The 23,496-nt window shown below is 45.0% G+C and overlaps 1 protein-coding gene and 2 long non-coding RNA genes across 8 annotated transcripts in view; 2 read left to right on the top strand and 1 right to left on the bottom strand.

Moving 5' to 3' along the window:
• Positions 1-3,100: 3,100 nt before the first annotated feature.
• Positions 3,101-18,297, bottom strand: LOC135283921 (uncharacterized). Of its 6 annotated transcripts, none has more exons than XR_010349514.1 (5): positions 17,738-18,297; positions 13,389-13,741; positions 12,421-12,741; positions 11,410-11,919; positions 3,101-3,861 (listed from the first exon to the last, which is right to left on the bottom strand). It is a non-coding gene; the product is annotated as an uncharacterized LOC135283921 (long non-coding RNA). The 6 variants fall into 6 exon arrangements; XR_010349515.1 differs by having other exon boundaries at positions 12,421-12,622; XR_010349512.1 differs by having other exon boundaries at positions 9,475-11,919; positions 12,421-13,741.
• LOC135283922 (uncharacterized) lies at positions 13,078-15,405 on the top strand. The gene is made up of 2 exons (XR_010349517.1): positions 13,078-13,161; positions 13,242-15,405. It is a non-coding gene; the product is annotated as an uncharacterized LOC135283922 (long non-coding RNA).
• Positions 18,298-19,450: 1,153 nt separating the features above from the next.
• TAOK1 (TAO kinase 1) overlaps positions 19,451-23,496 on the top strand; it is a 69,748-nt gene continuing 65,702 nt past the window's right edge. Inside the window, exon 1 of the mRNA XM_064395069.1 lies at positions 19,451-19,806. The gene's annotated coding sequence lies outside the window, so the exon portion shown is untranslated. The remainder of the gene's footprint in view (positions 19,807-23,496) is intronic.

The following is a 23,496-nucleotide window of genomic DNA, read 5'->3' as shown; positions in this document are numbered from 1 at the left end:
ACCGGAGATTTAACTGATGCTTAACAAAAATCAAAGGTTGATGGGAAAGCCTGAGAGTATCAGGAGGAGAACTCTTGAAACTTGACAGAATCTGCAACAGATTTCAACCATTTCAATCTCTGATTATCCCCACTTGAGCATGTTCCACCGGGGGTGGTGGCAGCTGAATGACCGGCACTCCTGCCTCTGCTCCAGCCAGCCTCCACTGCAGGAGGGCAAGACATTCAACTGCTGTTTTGGGATTCCTCCTCAAAACCAAGGCCCAGTTCTCCAGACAGCTCTGGACAAGGGGTTCTGGGCTGTATGGATCAGTGAGGAACTGAGGCAGGAGTTTTTAGGAATGTAGGAAAAGGGCAGAGAGAATGGGGAGACCCACGACTGACACAGACTGGAGACAGAGGCAAAGTCCTGCTCCAAGTTATTTGCTGCTCTGGCGTGATTAATTGCCTCCAAATAGTCCCAACAGCGTGCACTGCAGCAAACAGGGAGGAAAAGTGACAAAATAAAATGTGTTCATGTAATTAAAGACTGTTACAATTAATGTGTGTAATATAAACGGGCTCCACAGATGGTCCTGAAAATAGTATGGACTCACTTCTCATGGCTTTTCCTTGCAGCTTAATGCTCTGTTCTATTTTTTCACTATTTCAATGAACAAAATTAATGAAGTTCATGTGTCTAGAGAGCCCTATCAGACTTTGGCACTGTACAAGAGCCCTTGTCTGGAGATTTTACAGTTCCCAAGCTTTATTTTTAAGAGAACACAGTTGAAAGTTTATGCCTCAGACAGAGCTTCCCACTTCACCCTCCTCTTTACTACACAGGAGGTAAAGCTTTTCCTTACCAGAAATACCAACTTGAACATTAATACAGAGGGTTTTTTCAAGATTTGAGGTGCCTGAAATATCACAAGTTCTCTGCCAAATCATTCCTGCAGTTTACATTTCTTTCAGCACAATGCAAAGCCATTTAGAAGGTGATGAAACCATTTAAGCAAGCAATGATGAACTTTGGGCTTTACCCAAATAACGGTCCTGGTCCTTTCAAACGCTGACTCACTGGGTGACCTCACAGTGCTTAGGAGACAAATCTTAAAATGAGGAGTCGGGCTTTAATCACAGCTGACATTTTATTGGTGGCTTGGAAGAATTTATTTTTAATATAGGGAGCTGGCTTGAAGATTTAAACTTCAAAAGACTCTGAAGAAAGCAAACAATTATAGACAAATCGTCTCCACACACATAACAGAAGTCTGAATACAGAGGAAGGTGGGCTGTCTCTGTGAAAGACAAATCAACTATGCCACTGCTATAATCAGTATTATATTATCTAAAGCTTGCAAAATAGAGGGAAAAAATTCCAAAATAACACAGCCTGGGCTTCATGAAGCATGAGCATGCCACCCCAACATGGTGTGTCCACACACAGTGGGCTTTCCCCACTCCCAGGGATTCCATGTTGCATCCTCAGGGATGCATTTTAAAGGAAAGAGTAGTTCCAGCAGGCAGTGCTGCCCGTGGCCACGCTGGGACACGTCCCCTCCAGAAGCAGGAGTTTCTGTTAATGCCAGAGTTTGCCCAGTGTGGCACCAGTTATAATGTGTATTAATATTCATCCGTTCTTCAGGATGTGTTCTCTGGAAAGGGAAGCTGGAGATTTCCGTGTCTGCTCATCTGCAGCAGTTTTCCTTCTTCCTGCTCTTTGGCAAGCCAGCAAAGAGGCAATTTTCCTTGGAATTCCACACCCAGTGCCAAGTATTCCCACATCCAGGCACAAAGCTGGGCACAGCCAGTATAATTTCTAACTCAATAATTTATTCAAAGCTCTGTTTTATGAAGCTTTGAAGTAGATGGCTTTGCAGAGAACCTGCCCTTTAAAGCTGCAAAATTAAGGCAGCATGGAATGAATCAACTGCTACAGGAATCATGAGAAAGTTTTCCTGGAGAGTGACCCGGGATGAGTTTTGTGTTCATATTAAAATGCAGTTAAACTGAGAAGCTATTGAAGTTATTTTTTTCAAGAACAAATTATTTCCTTTCAAAGGCAATCCTCTTTAAAACACTACATTTAGTTTCCATTAGTTGTTTTCAGGTAAAATAAAAGTGAAATTATAAAATTAATCCATGAAAAAAAAAAAAAGCTTGCTTTGTGATATTTTATGTGTCTGTCTCCTGTTTAAAACTCAAAACTGGGAAACACCAAAATTACCATATTTATAGATATTGGGAAGGTGTCTTACACAAAATATGTGTGGCATTTATTTACATTTTTTTGCCACAGTGTTTTCATTTATAGCAGAGGTTCAGACTTGAGAAATTCTCCATATTCCAACACTTAACAAAGCACTCCAGCAGACCTTTAGTTCCAAGGGGGATTATAACCACACTGTTCAAAACCTTGCCACGTTTGGCTGCTGGCATCTAATGTGTTTCAGTACAAGGCAGTTGGGGTTTACCAGTTGATATTCAGGTGTTGGAATCTCAGAATTAGTTCCCAGAAGCAGTTTAGTCAAGATGGATGACAGGGTATGAGTGCTGCTCACAGCCTGACCACAGCTATTCTCACACAGCTGCTGCAGTTACATTCAGGTAAGGAGGAGCTTCTCCTTGACTCCATTTTTGTACTCTGCTGTGTACATTATTTATAGGTACAAAGCTGGTCTCTTTAAAGACTTCTCTCTCTAGAGGCAGCTGGATAGTAGACATTGGGTTAGAGGTCTTAAAAAGCAGCAAAACCAAAAAAACTTAAAAAGGATTTAACCCCCTAGCTGAATCATAAAAATTGTAAAAAATTCATGTTTTACCCATCTTTGCCATCCCTAGTAATTTAAGCATTTCCACCACAGCACATGCTGAATTATGATTTTTTTTCTGAGAGCTTAGTTTCCAAATGTCATAAGCACACTATGCTAATCCTTCATTCACTCTCCAGAAAATTAAGGCAGTCCAGCACCAAAAATAACCATAGGGTATAGTTTTGTGAGGCAGCAAAACTGACGTAATGGCTGCTCCCAAAAGGGAAGGTCATCTCTCTCTGCCCTGCCCTCACAGCAACGCTGCTGCTTCTCAGAGCCCATTTGAGAAATTAAACTAAAAACTAATTCTTCAGATGGAAAAGTGCACATTTTTATTCTGGTTAAGCTTCCTAAACTGTTTCACAGAGGAGCCAGACAAATATTAACACCCTGAAGAATGGGCTGTCACTACAGCAGCTCAGGAGTTGCCTTGCACAGCCAGGCTGGCTGCAGGGATGAGCTTCTGGGAATTGGGCAGTGGGGACACAGCTGGGGTTGCAGCCACTTAAGCCATCTAATTTTATTTTGCTCATATTTGTGAGTCAATCCCCTTGAGTGGCCAAAGAAGGATGGCGTGACCATCCTTCAAAGTGTTTTGTGCAAACTGTAACAGAATGGCTGTGACCAGTGGGACTTCTGGTGGGTACATCCATTGTTCAACAGGACTCAATCTGAGGATCATCCCTGCTGGAAAAACACTGAAGTGTTCACACAGGCATGAGTAACATCTGCTGCCCATATCAGCATGCAAAATTGTTTACTAGAGTGCAATTGTATAAACTGGAGCTTCTTGGGCACATACAAGAAGCAGAATGGGAAGCAGGCTGGCCTCAGCCACAACTCTCATCATTACTTCTCTGGGATTTCAAAGAATCCTGTCTTTCAGACAGTTCTGGATCTCCTCCTGCTTCCTAGGATCATCACAGGGACCACAGAGAAATCCAGACAAACACCTATCAAGGTGCTCTTGTACAAACTCCCCTGCTGTTAGAACCTGAGGCACAGGCAGTCCAGCCTGACTTACACAGGGAATTCTATCAGTCACTGCTTGCAGTGGACTTTGACCTCTGGAAGACAAATGAAAAAAAGCTCAATCCACAAATTCCAAGTACTTTTTATCTTGTTATACAACACAACAGTCACAAGGCTGCTAGTCACATTTCATTCTCATTTCATTTGGATACCAAGCAGTTATTTTGAAACAGGAAATGTAAAAAAAAAATTATTAGTTTTTAAACGTGGGTTGGGTATGTCTGCATTTGGCACATGGGGACTCCTCTGCCTGTGTTTGCACTCAGGATCTCCAACTTAACAATGGCCAACACTGACAGAACACCAGATCTGGAGGGGTTATTGTTTGAGTTATTACTGTGACTGCTGCTTCATTATGTGACACCGGGCAATGATGGCTGACTACAAGATTAGGGATTGGGAAGAACCCTTGTCTGAAGGAAATTTAAAAGACTGGGACCATTCACCTTGGAGGGAGTAAATCAGAAAAAACACAGTGAAGGTATTGCAGAATGCATAGCTTAGAGATAGCAGTTGGAGAACTTTTGTTCACCTTATCTCAAAACATAGGAATGCAGGAACATGAAGGGGAAAAAAAAGGTAAATTAAAAGATAAGCAACCACCTTTTAATGTTTTGCATAAAATATATATCAGGATTCACTGATAAGCTATATTGTGAAGAGCAAAGTATTATTAGTTTTCTCAATGGATGGGCATAATTCAGCTAAAAGTAAATATTTGACATCTAAAATAGAGATTTTGTTAGAATTACTATTCTTTGGAGCACAAGTGAGCTTATACCTCTTGGGATTTATGAGGCTATTTCTGCCAGATATCCAGGGCCTGGGGAGCTCAAATAGAAGCAGGGTGAAGAACTGACTTTTGAAAACCCATCTCCTCTTAAGAACGCATGGACTGCATACAAACGAGACAGCTGATGGCTCTGGCTAGGGAGGAAAACAGACTCACTGGCAGGGCAGGCAATGGGCACTGAGCAGCAGATGCCTGTTAACATCCAGATTCCACAGAGGAGTTCCTGCATCCTCAACTTACTGGATCTGTGCTCTATTTTGTACAACTCAGGTATTTTTGTTACTAAGTGAGGACACTGCAGGAGCCAAAGGCTAACCCTTGCCTGTATTTAGTCCAACTTCCTTATCTTGGAATCTGGTCCACAGTGCCACTCTCGTTCTCCCACACAGTTTCTGTTCCTCACTGCTTACCTACTCATGAGGACTGAATTCCAGGACAAAGGCTGTTGTTCACAGCAAAGGGTTTATGGAACAGCTATTCTGGCAGAGCTCCCCAGGTGGAGATACAGTTCATATAGGCAAAAGAACTCACTAAATCATCTCCTTAAAAGGCAAGCTACACCATCAGAATAAATAATCTCCACATCTTTGTTTTTTGCATGCCATTACTGCTGCAGGGTTAAATCTGGGATTTTTACATTCCAGCCTGCATAACTGTTCTGGCAAAACTGGTTGTTCCTTGACCAGGAAAGGCCAGATGCACCAGGAAACAAAATAAAACAACAACAACAACCAAACCACACCAATAAAAAAATATATTGCCTTATTTTCTTAACTTCATGTTTTTGTAGGTATTGAAAAGAAGAATGAAGAAATGAGCCACAAGCACTAGCTCTGTTAACAATGGGAAGGGGAACTGTGTCCAAAAGTCACCTCTGGGGTGGAGAAAAGCAGTGGAACAGCACTGCACAGCAACCCTTACAAAAGACTTTACTTAATACATGTATGAAACAAAAATATGATGTCCTAATGAAACTATAGTGGAACCCAAGTGAAATCTAATGCCATATAACTGAACCAGAATTCTAGACGTAAGACCCCCCCCACTACTAATTCATTCAAGTCCAATTAATAATATTCACTCTTCATTATCATCTTTTCACTGCAATAGACCTCATGTGAGCCCCAGGAAAGGATATGAGTCAATTCTTAACTAAATGCTTCTGATTCACTAAGGAACCAACACATATAAAATCACTTAAGATTAAAAAATGCTAAGGTTTGCCTCACTGATAATTTATCTAATGGCTGCTAAGATTGGGTTAATGGAAGAAAGATGAGAGAGAACAGCACTACATTGCTATGGAAACCAGAATTTTCAAAATAAACACCTTAGCAGAACTGAGGTTGCAGATCTAAAATATCTTGGTTTTGATGTCAACTCCCTTTACCATGAGATCCAGCCAGGCTGACCAGTCAGGCATAGGGAAAAAGCTGCCATGTGGTGACAGAAGATATCCCATGGCTGATGTTCCCTATTCCAGCGTAGGTAGGGGCTCTGAATGAAAACTTCAGTGATTGATGTTACCTGTACTCTTTTGGGGGTCTTTCTGCCCCACAGCCTCTCAGGCCAGGCCAATGCAAAATGAATCCATACCACTTCAGATGGGAAGTGTTACCTTTATCCCACTATACTGATAATCCTAAGTATTTGCAGACTTTTTTTTTTTTAATATGTAGATATATACATATCAAGTGAATATGACAACACAATGTTTACAGCTTTATGAAGTTCAATTCCCTTACTCACACTAGGAAACTCCTTACCCTGGAAATGGCTCCACTGCAGTTACTGTTTAGGGTATCCAGTCCCTTGCTTCCTGTTACTCACAAATGGAAAATACAGTTGGTAACTTCTCCACTTGTGCCTGGGCAAAGGGTTTCTCCTTTTAGGCACAAACATACCTCCACACCCCACCTACCTTATACCATCTCACTGATTGCTGCTGTAAACAAGTTAAGGCTCTAGAAATGCTGACTCACAGTGCTAAGACTATGGAAAATATTTAGAGCTGTGAAGAAGCAAAGCCCAGCATGTTTCCTGCCCTTCCTCCTTATCTGCAAGCCCCTTGCCATGACAGGCTGTAATGAAGGACCTTGCTTCCTGAAAGGAGGCAGAGTAGGTACTTGCTTCCTAAAGACAGCCCAGATTCCTTTGAATTCCCAGTTGTTAGCTAGTAACTGCAGGCAGGGGAAGAGAACCCCCAGTGCTTACAACCACAGGGCTACAGATGTTGAGAGATTAATGGCTCCTGGGTAGGCTTTCTTGCCCAATGCAGCATTGCTCACTTCAGTGCACTTCCTGGGACAGAGTCAAGTTCCTTCAAAATGCCTCAGTATCTGCTACAGAAGGCTGTTCCTTACCTATGGACTTTACTGAACTGGATTTATTACTGATTCCTGCCTTCAGCACAGCTGAGTCAGAGCAGACAGGCAAATCACTGTTTGCTTTGGGAGGGCTGGTACCGATCAGGACACGGGCAAGCAGCATGGGGTGCAAATTCTGCTTCCTTGTGGGCGTGCCAGCACAGGCAGGGAGAGGGACAGGGACCGGTGCTCACACTGAGCCAGGGGCCGTGGACAGAGGTGGGGACAGCGGAGAGATTGGGGCTATCTCGGCAGGAGCCAGTCTGGGTGCATTCTGCCTGTGTTAGCACACTGCTGCGCCCAAACTAATCGCCTCTGGATCTTATCCAAAGGACAAGCTGAGTGCCTACCACATCAACAGCCTGTTTTCCCCCCTGGGAAATGACCTGTTGCAAAAGGCAGGGCATTTAAGGAAACAACAAAGTTTCATACCCACACGGTTCATGGGGAAAATAACTTCAGAAAGCCAAAGGAGCACGGAGCCTTTATGACCAGCTGGAGATGGGCAGGTTGCAGTGCTGCTGCCTCCTCCTCCTCCCATTACCTACACAGCTCATTTGCAAAGAAGCAGAGACTGATGAGATACATTTACAAGCTGGGCAGGGCAGACCAAGGAATAGCTCTCACTGAAGGGAAGGAGCAGGCTGTGGTGAGAAATTGCAGTGCTCAGAAATGACTGTACTAGCTGGTCATCATGATGGTATTGAGTTGATTTTACCTATAACCTGGTCTAACTGCAGTCTGCAATTAATGTGGCCTGTAGCATCTAAATGCACTAGAAGCACACAAGTAGGGATGCAGAGCTCCCTTTTCTATTGGCAGCTGACTTCCAGCTGCACATCAAATGAAATTCTTGCAAGCTGATCATGCGCAAAATTCTCTCTATACTTGTCAATATAGAGATGTATTTGGCTGAAGACTCCCTCTTGTGAGGCAACAGGAGCCATTTTAAATAGGTGGGGACAGAGGCCAGTCCTATAAGTTTAAGAGAACGGTAACTATAGTGCTTTTGCCCTATTTATAGTGCTTACTCAAAGCAAACCTGAGGTATTATCAGTCCTTCTGATAGTGGCAGTGAAGGTGGCTCAGTGTGAAGATGGCCCTGTATGAAGAATAGATTGGATCATAAATGCAGAACAGCTGCTTAAGCAGAACACCAGGAAAAGCAGCAATGATGTTGCTGGGCAGAGAAAAGCATTGCAAGAGCACACACATAGCCTCCTTCCTCCAAAGGCACATGCGCACTGCTGTCACTCAGTCACATTTCTCAAGCTTCCTGGTAGCAGCATCAGCAAGTGCATTCTGTCACATCTGACTGGCTACAGGACTCTGTCCTCATCTGACAGTAATGACCTGCCCTCGATTTTTCACATTTTTGTTGTCTCCTTCCCCTCTTTCAGCACTATGAAAGCACCAGGCATGAAACCTGCAGCACAAAGGAAATTCTCACTAGCACAGCCTGCTGCAGTACACTTACCTCAGCAGCACAGGAGCTGCAGGCATGGCAAACCTCACATAACCTACATTAGATTCCCATAACGTTCCAAATCAGGCACTTACAGACTTGGCTGAGAATCATCTCCATGGCCAGACTTAGTATACACAACAGAGACTAAAACTCTGAGGATCATGGTGTGCAGCTTTGCTCCTTTGGTAAAACGTAATGCTCTACAAAAACAGACAGTTTGACCCCATAAAAACAGCCTACTTTTGGCCCAAGAACAAATACTGAAATCCCCCTAGAACTAAGGGCCATCCAGATTTCTCCACATGCAAATTACACTGTAAAAGATCAGCTCTCTGGTTGAATGGCCACAGCAAAACACACTTGACATTGCCATGGCCTAGCCTCTGATGTGCCGCTGGCCAGAGGTGATGTCATGGGCTGTGTTCACTGTCTGGAAATGAGGAGCAAGAAATGCTGCACTGGCTGGCCAGCCCATCCAGTGACACATCCTGACATGGGCCACAAGGAGACAGGAACAGACTGATAACTCAAACATCATGGAAACAAAACCCCAGGGAGAAGTTGGGTATGAGCACACTAACTTGGCCAGCAGCAGTGGGTCCACCCACGCCTTTGACACTTCAGCCCATCTCTCCCAGTCCTTTTCCATCCCTTATCACCTCTCTTTCCTCAAGGCTTTTCAGCCAAACTGCTGCTGTCCCCGCTTTGTTTATCCAGTTCTACCTGCACTGAACAGGAGCAAGAGTGCTCTCCCCCTGATGTCACCACCACCTTTGAGAAAAAAGCTGACCTGCAAGCTATTTTTAGCCACATTGTAAAGTTGTGGAGCTATTTTGGTCACATCTCTGTATGAAAGCTGCAGGACGCTGACAGGCTCAATGATTGCCTAGGGCAACAGGGGCTTTAACTGGGAACGGGCACAGCTTGCAACTTTGCATTAAAACTTCTGTGCCCTTCCCATGCCATACGAGTCTTTAGACCAAGATTTGACTTCCATTCCTTTTAAGAAAGGGTAACACACCTTCCTGAATTCTGCTGGATACCACAGGCTCTGCAAGACCTTTGCAGTGATGGCCTCCAGCTTGCACTATCTCCAGTTCTGCAGAAGGTACTATTTATTCTGTGGGCTCCCTCAGTCCCATTTGCCTCATTCCCTAGGAGGAGGCAGGTGCAATTATGTGTTCACAAAAACACCGGACAAGATTTTATCAATCTTCCTTTGAATCAGACCTCTGTAAAAGATCAATAAACATTAGACTAGTGCCTGCTGAGAAGTCGGGGGCATGTAACTCTGTGTAGGTAAGAGGAAGAACAGAAAGGAATAATTTGCATAGCAACATGTTGTTCTGAATACAGAGTAATGCCTGGGAGCTCTGGGGTACATCCAGGGCATCGGGCAGGAGGTGCCTGGTCTAGACAGTTGTTTTCTCTGGAGTGCCCAAGGATTGGCTGCCAAGTTTGTTGGGCTCTGCAGCAAGTGCAAAGCACAGGCAAAGTAAAAGTCAAAGGAACTGGATTTAATAGAATTAAGCCCAGAGATACAAAAGGAATCTTGAAGGATATGAGATATGAGGTAAATGAGTGGAGAGGGGAAAAAAAACCAAACAAACTCATGTGTTTAGGACAGGGAGAGATGAGTCAGATCTATAAAGAAGGAACAAGAGAGTAACTATATGAAAGTTTATGAACAGCTGTCATCCAACCCTCCCCAGAAAACGTGCCTTAGGACTACTGCTGTCTGCAGCTACAGTGCATGTTTTCCCAAGACACCTCAGTGGTGTTAACAATTCCACACCTTCCCCCTTTGGAACAAGCCCCTGATGCAGCAAGAAGAAAAACAATTTATCAAGTCAGATTTCAAAGTGGCCCTCCTGTATTTCCTCCCCGCCAACTTTCTTCTAAAGGTGGTTTGTGAACAGTTCTTACACTAAAACCTACATCCTGCCTCTAAGGTGAGCCACTCCTTACTTCTCTGATGCAACTTGCACCTGATTTCTTGAGTCAGCACAAGCCACATATCTCCTCCATAGCCAGATCAGTGCCTGCTAACAGGATGAACTGTCCCAGGCAAACACTGGTGACCTGTTGCAAACAGATTTGCTATGCAGACCCTCACTGTATTTCACTGGGTATTTCAGCAGAAGGAGCTGGTTTAACTCATTTGGTCCCACACAAGCACTACTCAGTGTTATACACTTTGCAATCTTCATGCCAGGAAAATCAGCTGACCATTAACTAATAGCTTATGACATGTAAATTAAAACTAGCTTAATAAGAATTTAACTTTTTAGTCAATAGGTGGAAATGGCATGGACAGAATAGTATTGTTTAATATGCTGTTATTTTAGCAGGACAGAATGGAACTGTCACAGTTCACACCAGACACAGAGATGTGTCCAGCAGCAATATGTCAAGACCTGTTGGATCAAAAAGCTCAATGAAGTGTTTTGTGTTTCAGCTTCCCCCAGAGCTATGCACAAGACTAGCAGCAAGCATTACACAGTGAAAATGTTTTGGTCAGATGAAATAACACAGCAACATGTTGCATAATTCCCCTGCTGAGCTTAAGCAGCCTTTCTTTGGGACACTGCACAAGCAGGATAACAAACACAGCACAAAAGTGTCTGACACAACAGATAATCTATCAGCTCCTGCATGGTGGACTCATGCTCCTGGTAGCAGAATTTGTAGGGAGTAACTACTTCACCTTTCATCATCTCTCTAGATTCTTAGTTTTCATCCATTATCACACAATCTTATTGTGAGATAGCACTACTGGTATCATTACTTGTCTCAACTGATTATTTAATGGAGATATCCTATCATCATCTCTACAATGCAGATATTTTTATAGTAAATATGAAGAAACTGATTTTTTTGAAAAATATTCCTACACCTGTTCTATTTTCCGGTGTGGAAACACCAGGCATACAGCAACAAATCACATGCAGCTCACCCCATAGACGTAGACAGGGGTTGTCCACCAATTGTGTGGATCCCGGCAAGCGCACACACCACGCTGGAGCTGACGACTGCAGTTGTTCCCAATCTCCTCTAGGGAGTGCAGTCGGAAAGGAAGAGACGGAACTGCAGTGCACATGCCAGCTGGGAATCGGTGACTCAGGATATTCAGTCACAAATGGTGTCTGTCCATTTCTAGCTGAAGGCAGGGAGGAGCAATGATGTTTGATCTTGACCTAAGAGCAGAATTCTACTAGAACCCCAGGTATGCCTTACTGTGTGAGAGAAATGTCTGCCAAGATACTGAAAATCGAGATGTAAATGAAGCAATAGGACTTCAAATACTAGATCAATCATTTAAGCCAACATCCCACAGCTGAATGCAGCATGGACAACACTTTTATGGGGCTTCCATCTCTTATGCCCTGGTACACCACGGTGTGCATCCATCAGATCATCCAGCAAAGGTATGCCTAGTCTCCAAACATCATCCAGGCCTTGGTCCCTGCACAAAGAACATCAGACATTATTTTTTAGAACTAGATCTATTTTGTGTGGACAGTGCACAGTGCTTAGTACTAGAAACTGGTCAGACCCATCTACTTATTTCACCATGGATGTACAAAACAGCTAAGGAGACATAGCACCTGTCTGACCTCTGTGGTAAAGAATCATGGATAAAAAGGCCTAAGGTCACCTATTTTTTCCTTACAAATGATATGTATGCACTGATTCTGTGACCTGCTACACCTTCCTTAAAGAATGACCAGAATGTAACATATTTCTACTCAGGATTTTTGCCCTCTTCCCCTATCCCAAAATAATAACAATCCATGTTCCAAGATAAAAAACAATCCATAATAAGAATCCATGTCTCAAGATAAAAAAAAACTGTTAAGAAATACAATAAGTCATACTACCATCTATCTAAGGCAAAGGGTATGAACAAAGTCACCAGGTAAGAGTCTGGATAGGAAAAGCAGATCTGCAGGAGGGACATACATACATTCAGACAGATGCCAGAGTTGATCCCAAGCACAGCAGAGGATGCAGTGACTTCTGCAAAGTTACTGACACTCTGTGACAAAGCAGGCCTGTGGAACCAGTGAGGAGCTGCAGCTTTGAGAAACCAAGAGACAGGAACTGTTGCTGCTCATGGACAAAGCTTCCAGGCTGGCACACACAACTTTGCCACATACAGAAATTACCTACAGCAAAACAGGAGCAGACATTCACGTGTCCTAAAGACAGCAACCAGACCAACAGCCAGGGATTTCACTTTCGGTTTGAGTAGCAGCAGATTATCTGTGTACCAGAAGCCCCCTTACTGACATAGGAAAAAAAATAAAGAAAAGTCTGTAGATGCTGTGATAAATAAAAAGGGACCATCAGCTCTTTCTTGTCCTTGCAAATAACAGAGCATCTCCTCCCTGACATGTCCCATTCACTCTTAAATTTTGCCACCAGCATTGATTTCTGTTGCTGTGTTGAATAGTACAGGTGTTTTTTTTAATAAAAGCAGGGAAAGGCAGGCTTACCACCAAGAGATCCTCAGAAATCTTAAGAGTATTCCTGGTGAGGGCATAATTGATTTCCGGGGAGATGTTTCTGATGCATGCATTATCACAATCTCAGAACTTCATTCCCCACCTATTTAGGATTCCCACACTGGATTACAACCTGCCTTCACATAAGAGATGTTGAAGCTTTCAATGAGGTCACGCCAGACTCTGACAAGCACTGATGGGTGAGTCATGCTGCAGTAGCCAGAGATACTAGCAACACATTTGTTAATCTGTATGCAGTCTAACTCTTTTTTTGGTCTAGAATCTTATTCAAGGGTGAAATACAATGTCTCAGAGATAGGTGACTGCAGAATTGCTGAAGAGCAAGGCCACAGTTTCACAACTGTTTTATGGATTATAAGAATAGTGCCTGGAAGCAAGTTTACAACAATGTAAGATGTTGTTTTACCTATAAAATCTATAAAACAGGAGATCAAGATCCAGATAAGGTCAACAGCAGAGCTGTTCATTGCAGATCACTGGAAAAGCCACCATACTAATATGGAATCTAGGGATGCTCAAAGAGTTCCCCAGCTGTTGTCCAGCACTTCCAGTCATCCTCTCCAGCACACTCTTCCAGAGGCTACATCCCTGTAGCACGGTCAGCTGGTGTCAATACACATCCCCACAGCAGCCAGTCCAGGACAAAGGCCAGGGCAGTCACAGCACTGTCAGGCTGGGGTCTGAGCTGAGGTGGCCAGCACTAACCCAGCAGGGTCAGGCACAGAACACTCTTCTGCTGACTCAGCTATGAGGGAAAACCTGTGGAGAAGGATTAGATCAGACAACAGCAACTTCTTGAACCACCACGGTGAAATTCTCCATGGAAGCTTTGGAAATGTGGCAAAAAGGACACAGAAAACCATGGAACAAGTGAGGTATGGGGAATAAGTGCATGATAGCAGAAAAAAAGTTTCTTCATCTTGGCTAAACTACTGGACAGCCAGGAAAAAGAAACAATAATAAAGGGAAGAGACAAAGTAAATCTAAAAGAAATCCTGCAGATGGAGAACAAAGAAATTAAATGCTGCTGTATTTTCATTGCTGTGAAGCTAAATTAAGCTTCCTAAGTCAAGCAGAGAAATAATTGGTTTAGATTTCTATTCAGAAGACAGCATGAGCAGCAAGTGCCAGTGGAACAACTAACAAAAGGTATCTTCCCTCAGAAAAAGCAAGCCAGCAGATTGCATAACTGAAATGAGTTTCCTCCCAGTTTCACATTATTAGTCACCTTTCTCCCTTCTCTGCCAAAGGCCTCCTCTTACCCATCCATCCAAGGACCAGATCCAAGGCCTTTCCTGTGCTGCTTCTTTCCATCAGTCACTCTTCAAGATCAAGGACCCCATAACAGTGGTCCTTGTATCCACTGCAGGGATTCTGAACCAATGACAGAGTAAAACCCCTTCAGTTCTACTGTTGGGAAAAAGTCTGAGATACTTGAACAGACTCTCCTTGTACTCAGCTGTCACGGCCTAAAAAAACAGTTAGTTCCAAAATTCTGAAAAGATTTCAAAGGAAATTTATTGCAAAGACCCATCGAGGAGCCCTGACTAGCAGAAGACATGGTACCTAGAGTCCCTTGGAAACCTGTTTGACTCAGGTGGAAATGACCTACTGGCATTTATTTGTAATTGCCCAGCATGGCAGTGGTTGGGGAAGGAAAAGCTGTTGAGTCACACTGCAAGCCACTTTTCCACTTTTGTCTGGTTTCCCAGAGGGCAGAGTCAGAAGGCTGAGATTCTGCCTCTGACATTTGCTTCCCACATGACCTTGGCAAGTACTTCTTCTTGTGCCACCATTTCCTAATAGCTAAAACCACTCAACTCATGGAACAATCATAAGTACACAGCAAGGAGCATCTAATAAAAGGTAAGAGAAGAGTGAAGTATTATAATTGTTGTCATAGAATACAAAAGCAGTTACGTAATAATGTCAGTATTGCTTCATTTTTGTCCTTACAACATGAACTGTCAGAGGGACACTGCCTGACACGGTCTCTTCATCCCAGTGGATGTACCCAAGCATTTACATCACTGATACAAAACCAGATTGCTGTAATCTGGAAGACTCTACCTTGTTTATTTTGACCAGCCTTTCTCTAGAACATGTTTTTCCTGTATAACCTCATAACCCATAATAATGGCCCAAACTGCACTATAGGAATGATGGCAGGTTTCATGTGCCAGTAAAATCAAAACAATTCCTCACTTGTGCATTGCACAACTAGTCACCCACTAAAACACACAAGTGCTTATCTTCTCTGCAAGCAGAAAACAGGCTGAAAGTTAGTTCCTAAATTAGTACATCATACATACAAAGAACACTTTCTAAAAATCTCAATGGCATGAAAGAATTAAACTGGATAAATTACATTCTGCTTGTATGATAACAAGTTTCTAAGAAAAAGCACTGATAACTGCTGTTCACAGCTGCTATATAATTAATAACCAAATTTCTCTGCTTCAAGTTTGACAATTTCTTCTAAAATTTACAACTGTTTGCTTAAAAATGGTCAGATTCTAGCAGCATTTGGACTGAAGGCTGAGGAAGGTATGGCTGTAATTACAGCACCTGAAACTGTGCCCTAATCACACTCTTATCTTCCTTATCTACTGCAAGTATTTATAAAGCAATGATTACTGTACTAGGCCCAATCACTGCTCTGAGTTAGTTCTGAACCAGCACCTTCACATTGCTGTAAGAAGTTTACACTGCTTGAACTGGTGTCATTCTGCTGAGACAGAAAGCCAAGCTTCTCATCACTTCAAGTCATTAAAAAAATAAACTGTGACACCTCTACAGGAGCAGGGGTGTTAACCCCAATGTCCTGGCCAAACTCCCTGCCTCAGTAATTACAATGTGCCTTGAATAAATTCTTGCCACAGCTTCCTTGGGACTTAGTATTGTTCTGTACTTCCTCTCCTACAATATCATGGAGACCTGGTGCACATTCTTAAAGGTCCTGTCCATGTTGGAATGTTGTGTGGGTCTACTCCAGGGCCAGCTCTGCAGCAGCACATTGGGAGCAATGTGTTGAAACCAGTTCTGCCTGTCAGCTGAACCGCTAGGCAATTTGTAATATTTATTTATTGATGTTCTGGCACCTCCTTCAGACAGAATTAACTTTGGGTATAGCTATCTGACAGATAGACTGGTGCAAATCCCAGATGCAGACATATATAAACCTGTTTAGTTCTTTTCTTAAGTGGACTAAATTTGCATCAGGAAATTAGCAAATGAAGCTGAACTAACTTTCTAGATGCTTACTATGGTCTTTTGAGAAGGCAGCAATGGACTAGGAAAGCTAAATGTGCTGTTTAGTTCAGCTGGCGACAATAAACATAATTTTCACACTGGCTGTTCCTTCAGAATTTCAGTGAACTTTTTCTAAACAGTCTGTTCACAGACTACACTGTATATTTTTGAAGCAGTCATTGAATACATATCAAATGCAGATCTAGCATTTCAAGTAAAATACTTGATAGTTAAGGACAAAGCATTATTCACATTTTTCCACAGCCACTGTTAAGAGACTCTAAGGATTTTTACCTAGACCTCTCATTATCTTTCACGTGTGTAACACTAAGAGCTGTGGCCCAGACTCTCTGCTGGCATTTGCTGGGTTACCTCCATGGACCTCACTAGCTCTCATAATTCATGAGCTTTACAGGCAATTTGTCTGCAGGAAGAAGTACAAGATCAAGATTCAGAAGAACCTGATTCTTAATTCCACCTTTTGACCCCGTGGGCGGATCACTCTCTCTTACTGCTCCACTTTGTTCTCCCATCTCCAAAAGCAAATGATACCCACTAATTCGACAAAACAAGTACAAAACCAAATTAATATCAATAGGCTACGCTGAGCAGATTCCCATTAAACACCATTCTTCCAACATTTGAAAACACAAATGTTTACCTTTCAAACATGCCCTTAATTTCCCCAGAAGCGCGCCTCCCATATTATTTCAGAAGACAGAAACTGTAGTTTCAGAAAGCGGATGGTTTTATTTTTGTGTCATTACAAAAATGCCTTTTAACTTGTCAAATGATACACTACAAATATCTTTGGCAGATGAATGAAACCAAGTTTCCTGTCAAAGCTGCCAACTTCAAGGTTGAGATCATCAGATAAACCTTTAGTTTGCCTCTCCCAATACCCACAACAACATATGTTTGAAGTGATCCACGTTTGTCTCACTTTTCCTATAGGGATTTGAAAAAGCGAAGTATCAGACCACTTTGGGACAAGTTCACAAAACTCCAGATGTGGTCCACAATTGTTATGGAAAATAACATTCCTCAGGTGTCTCCCCATCCCAGATTAAAGTCCCCACTAACTCTGCCTGTCTAAAGGTAAATGCAAAATTCACCTAAACCGTATCCAGGATCACCTCAACACCTGCTGGATACAAAGCCTTCTGTTAGATTATGTGGAAAATAGGAAGTTTGTTTTATCCATTTTATTTCAGCAGTAGCAGTAACACTGGATTTACAGAGTTGTATAATTTCATACTGGGGACATCTCAACATTGAGTATTTGCAGGGTACTTTATAACAGAGCACAGTGTGCCTGCAGTGTAATTCTGAAGTCAAAAAACGGAAGCCATCCCTACAAACACACCTTTGACAAACTTTGTGTCTTATGTAACTGTTTCTATTAATTTATTATCAGGATGTCAGTACAAATTGTTATTTTGATGATTCCTTGCCCCCATACTCCTGAAAGGGAAAGCAACGATAAACACAAGGGAGACTGACCTCAGTGATTTCCTCTGTTCAGACAGGAGCACAATGCGCTCAAACACCATGACAAGGAGAAGTGGACTGTTTAGAATTCCTCCAGCTGTAATCTATAGTAAAAACAAATAAACAAATACGTGACTACAAGATGCGATAATTAATCCCTGCATGAAGCCAACTGTTATCTCTGCTTCGTAGATGGAGATACCAAAGCACACAAAGGCTCAACAACCTACCAAGTTCAACACCCACCACTGAGAGCCAAGAGTACAGTTTAGGAGGCCATGTGCTCAACCCATGAGATTTTTTTTTTTCCCCTCTTCTGGCCACAACCCATATACAGCTTGGCCAAGGGCAGGCTGAAATACACCCATCTGGTGAGGGCAGCTGCACTAGAGCAGTCACCCACCATTTCCTAGGGTTGTCACTGCCTGTAGATGAGCTGCTCCTAGCCAGAGAGGCAGCTCACTTGGCTCCATGTCCTCACCACAGCCAGCCTACCCCAAAACCACTGTCCTCTGCCACACTGCCCCCAAAAAGTTCCCACCCGTGCCAGGCCTCTCCCCTACACCTCTCCTCCCTACCCATGTCCAGGCCTCATGTACCCCCTTTGCTGAGCTCCTCATGTGTCTGTCCCTCCCAACATATTTTTCCTCATTCTCCCTCAGGCCTGCTGCCCCTCAAAATGCTATCTGAGCTCAAATGGCCTCAGCAGCAGCCCTCACCATCTTCTCCCTCAGGCCCCTCTCACCCCTCAGTGTCCCCACACGGGGCTTCCACAAACCCCCTTTCCCAAACTCCCCTCAGCACCCCCACATGCCAGCTCTCCCCTGTACTCCTACCTGTCCCCTCATGCCAAAACCCCTCCTCACACAACCCCTCACACCTGGTTACCCTCTCCTCACACCAACGAGCCTCCCCAAAAGCCCCTCACACCAAGGGCTCCTCCTCACAAAACCCCTCACACCAAGGACCCCTCCCCAAGAGCCCCCTCACACCGGGGGCTCCTCCTCACACAACCCCTCACACCTGGTTACCCTCTCCTCACACCAACCCCTCCCCAAAAGCCCCTCACACCCAGTTACCCTCTCACACCACTGACCCCTCCCCAAGAGCCCCCTCACTCCAGGGGTTCCTCCTCACACCTGGTTACCCTCTCCTCACACCAACGAGCCTCCCCAAAAGCCCCTCACACCAAGGGCTCCTCCTCACAAAACCCCTCACACCAAGGACCCCTCCCCAAGAGCCCCCTCACACCGGGGGCTCCTCCTCACACAACCCCTCACACCTGGTTACCCTCTCCTCACACCAGGGGCTCCTCCTCACACAACCCCTCACAGCCGGCTGCCCCCTCCTCAAAAGAGCCCACCAGACCAACGCCCTCTCCCCACAGCGACCCTGGCACTAAACCCCCTCCTCGGATAGCCCCTCACGCCCGGGACCCCTCGGCCCGCTCCCCCCAGCCCCTCCGCCGCCCCCTCGCGGCCCCGCCCCTGCTCCCCCCGCCGCCCCCAGCCCCTCCCGCCGGCCGCGGAGCTGGGGGGGGAGGGAGAGGGCGGCGAAGTCTCGCGAGAGGGGCGGGCGGGGGCCGCTGGCTGCGGGCAGCGCGGAGCGGCGGCGGCGGCGCAGCCGGAGCCCGGGCGGCGCTGAGGGGAGGTGGCGGCGGGGCGGCGGCAGCGATCGCGGCCCGGCACACGGACCCGCTCCGCCGCGGCGGCACGGCCGGCGCCGCCCGCCCTCCCGCACGCCGCGCCTCCGCGGCGCGGCCTGGCCGCGGCTCGGCGAGCGGGGCCCAGGCAGCGGCGGCGGCGGTAGTGGCGGCGGCGGTGGCGGCGGCTGAGCGCTCCGCCGCGCCCGCCCTGCCATCTTAGGTGCCGTGCCCCGCCGCCTTTGTGCCCGCCGCGCCCGGGCACCCGCGGGGGCCGGGCCCGACGCCCCTCCGGGGGCGCCTCCCCCCGCGGGGCCGCCGCCCCTTGCCCCGCTCCTCCTCCTCCTCCTTCTCCTCCTCCTCCTCCTCCTCCTCCTCCTCCTCCTCCTCCTCCTCCGCGGGGGGCCGACCGGCGCTCCCAGCCCGGCTGCGGCGGAGGGTAAGGCAGGCAGCGCGGCGGGGGGCTCGGCCGGGGCGGCCCCGGGAGGGTGCGGGAGGCGGTGGGTGGGGGGGGCGGCCCGGTGGGGCCGGCGCCTCCCCCGCCGCGCTCTGCGGCAGTGCCGCAGGGTCGGGGCCGCCGCCACCGAGCACCGGCGGGGGAGCGGGCGGCGAAATGGCGCTTCCCGCGGAGGGGCGGCCGCGGGCGGAGGGGTGTTCCCCGCTGTCAGGGGCCGCCGGAGGCCCAGGGCTGGGGCCGGGGCCGGCCCCGCGGCCAGGCGTGCCCAGCGCCGCGGCCCTTTTTGTCTGCGGCTCCCCCGGGGGCTCCGCCGGCCGAGCCCCGGCCCCCGGAGGGGGTTTGGGGTCCCTCGGAGACCCGCGCGGATTTATGCCCTTTTATTTTTTTCACCTTTTTTTTTTTCCTTTTTTTTTTTTTTTTCCTCCATGCCCCTCGCTCCTCCCCAAGCGGTGAGTTTTCAGTGTATATACCATTTTGTTCGGTGCTGGTGTGGGATTTGGCTGAAAGTGACCTATTTTAAAGACCTTTTATTGCTCCCCCCCTCAGCAATGCATGTGGCGGCCGATTCCGTTACCCAAATAGCGTTTCCCAACCATTTTAATTTGTCAGATTAAAACATCTCATGGAGGCTGGATTTCTGTAACCCGCGTGTGGGTATGTCGTTAGAAATATCTCTCACCCAGCTTTGCTGCAAGCATCTTTGGAGCATTAGAGTTGACCTTTGTCACTGTGAAAGCAGAAATAAATACCAAGGCGATACCTGGGAGATGCAGTTGTACCATTGTGTTGGGCGCGGTACAAGAAATGAGGTGGGGGGGGGGGGAGAGAGAACCAGAGATTAAAATGGTTGTTGTCAAATGTAGATCTTTTACATGCCTTCGGAAAAAAAATATGACAGATCGGTAACAGCCCTGAGGACTTCTAATATATTTTCTTAGAAAAACGTTTCATGTTTATCGTGCTTGTCTCTGCTGCTTATCATGGTATGGAGTATTTCATTAGGTGGCATTTTAGTGGCTCTGTTGGTTAAATAGCAGTTGCATTAACTAGTTGAACAAATTGTGTCCTTCACCTTTGACTATTGCATTTTGAGAGCCGTTACAGCAGTGTGCCCATGCATGCCAAGGGCGGATTAATAAGATGTTACCTAAAGGTTTGGATGTTATTGATTCCTTACTATTAATGCTATTTATAGTGTGTTTGACATGGCTCTTGCTTTATGTATTTGGATAAAGGTTATCAGCTTGGAGTGCTTCAGATGGAATGTTTCAAAAATACCACCTTAAATACAAATATAGATATATATAAAATTGAACAATATAGTTTGAATCCTCAGTGTCTGAAAAACAGCTTTAGCAGATAGCACATAATAGTGAAAACCGTGGAAAACTGATACATTTTGACACTAGGGAAGGCTTGTTTTCATGTTTCAGGATTACAGAATAGCAACTTGTGTTGCAATAAATACAGTTTTTGGTATGCTTTTCTTGAGCCTATATTTTCCTTGCCTTTGTGCCTTGCCTCCTCATAGTGTGCCATAGTTTTTGCTACTTATGTCCAAGGACAAACCTAATCAACGATTGGCTTGAGCCTTCATATTAGATTCTCCACAACACTGGCCTAGTTCTGACTGGTATGTTTGCCATTTTTAGGACTCCTCTTCCTTTTATCCATGGGCTGAAATACATTGATAAACTTGAACCTCAGTTTGTCCTTTGAACTTGACAGAAGGTTTTTCTTCTCTGTTAACAATATCTCAGTGAAGAGAAGGTGGTTTTGATAGGACAGCCTAATTTTAAGTTCATTCCTGTTGAAATACAACTGCCTGAAGTAAAAACTCTTTGGATAGTTGGATATTATTTTTCTTTTTAAGTAGACTGAATTAAGTGTTGCCTGTACAGGACCAGATGTTGGCATTAAAATTATGTACAGATAAAATGGCTTAGGCCTCAAGTTAGACTATTTGAAAAAGTTATCTATGTCCTGCTGTTAAAATCTGGTGTAAGCTAAACTGAAGAACTTTAAATGTTTACTTCCAGCTAAATAACATTTCCAATTGTGCAGTTTTTATCTCTAGCTCTATTAACCATTTTTGTCTCCAGAATAACATGTTTTTAATAAGTAGTAGGACTGTCTCAGGTTTTATGTTTGGTGAGATTCATTAGAAGAGAAACAAATATCACACTAATAATTACATCTTCAGATGTATCCTAGTAGTGGATTTCCTGTAATGAGGACGTTTTGTAGAGAACAATAGATATGGCAGCAATTTCAGAGATTTGTTTTAAAGATGTTGTAGGTAGCTGACTCTGCAGTAGTGAGTTCCACTTTGACACAACCCCTGCATACTCAACAGAACGTTAGGTGGTTTCCAGGTACTTGGTTTTCAGATGTAATTTTCTTTCTAGCAAAGACAGACAGGATATACTGCTGCTGTTGTCTCCCATGTCTGTCACTTCTGCAAGGATATATTTCTGATCTAACTTAGTAGGGAGTGAAGTCATTTGCAGAACATGCCTCATAGAAGTTTATTTTGTCAGTATAGGTATTTTGTCAAGTAAGAAGATAATTAGGGTGGATCTGGCTCTCATTGTGATCCAGAAGTGGTGAGGAAGCTATGGTAAATACCACTTGTCTTATTCCATTCTCACTGTGTTTTGAAGAACACTCCCATAATCACTAAGATCCTATCTTAGAAGCATTTTCTGTTGTGTTCCTGTTCATATTAAAATCATGTAAACAGCATACTGTTAGATTGAAGTGCATACTAGAAATTATAAAAATCTTTGGTGTTACCAGGGGTGAGCCACCCTCGTGTCTTCTGAATGGCAGTGGTGCTGGGTGGCCATTACCTTTTTCCTGTTCAAGTGTGCTGTGTAGTGTCAAGGATTTTACTTTTATTTCCCTTTTGTGAGCCTGGACAAAGGGAAGAGCTGAGCTTCAACCCTGGACTGGAGTCACGTCTGAACTGGAAAGTTTCCTGGGTCTGACAGCAAGCTTTCAGTTCTGTCCTCTCCTGGTTAACCATGCTTGGGACAAGCTTGCCTGTAACAGCACAGAGCAGGATGATTTAATATTTCTGAGACCCACATCTGTCTTTTTTTCTATAATACTGAAGAGCGTGTCCTACTCTTCTCCACAAAGTGCTCGTTCTGGATGGACACAGTGCAGGATGAAGCCCTGGTGTGTGCAGCCTGGTGCTCTCTGGCAAGTTCCCCTGACTGGGGTGTGCTGTCCTGTCCCCCACCTGCTTCTCCATGTGTCATTCCATTGGCTCTGGTCTTTGATCCTGCACCAGCAGAAAGCTAATCTAAGGAAAAACACAGTTTTGTGTCAGCTTGGTGATCTGAAATGGCTCAGTGCACTGTGAGGTGAGGTTAGAGACCACCCCAGGATTGGGCTGCACCACCACAGCCAGCAATGAGATTTAAAGATAGAGGTGGCTGGTGGCACTTTCTGCTAAACTTGTAGGGGTTCTGTGTCAGGATTCTTTGTTTTTATTGTCCTTTAACATGCTGAGGCATTGCTGATTATACATTGATTTATCTGTGGAGAAGACTGAAAAAAATTCAATGGACAAAGGGTCAGAAAATCACTAATCCCCTCATGTGAAGTTCCAGAGGGAGAGTCCTTCCTGTGAAAAAAATTAAAATATAAAAACATGAAATCAGA

The sequence above is a fragment of the Passer domesticus genome, chromosome 19 (assembly GCF_036417665.1).
Source record: "Passer domesticus isolate bPasDom1 chromosome 19, bPasDom1.hap1, whole genome shotgun sequence".
Taxonomy (NCBI): Eukaryota; Metazoa; Chordata; class Aves; order Passeriformes; family Passeridae; genus Passer; species Passer domesticus.
This window is presented reverse-complemented; position numbering and strand designations above follow the sequence as displayed.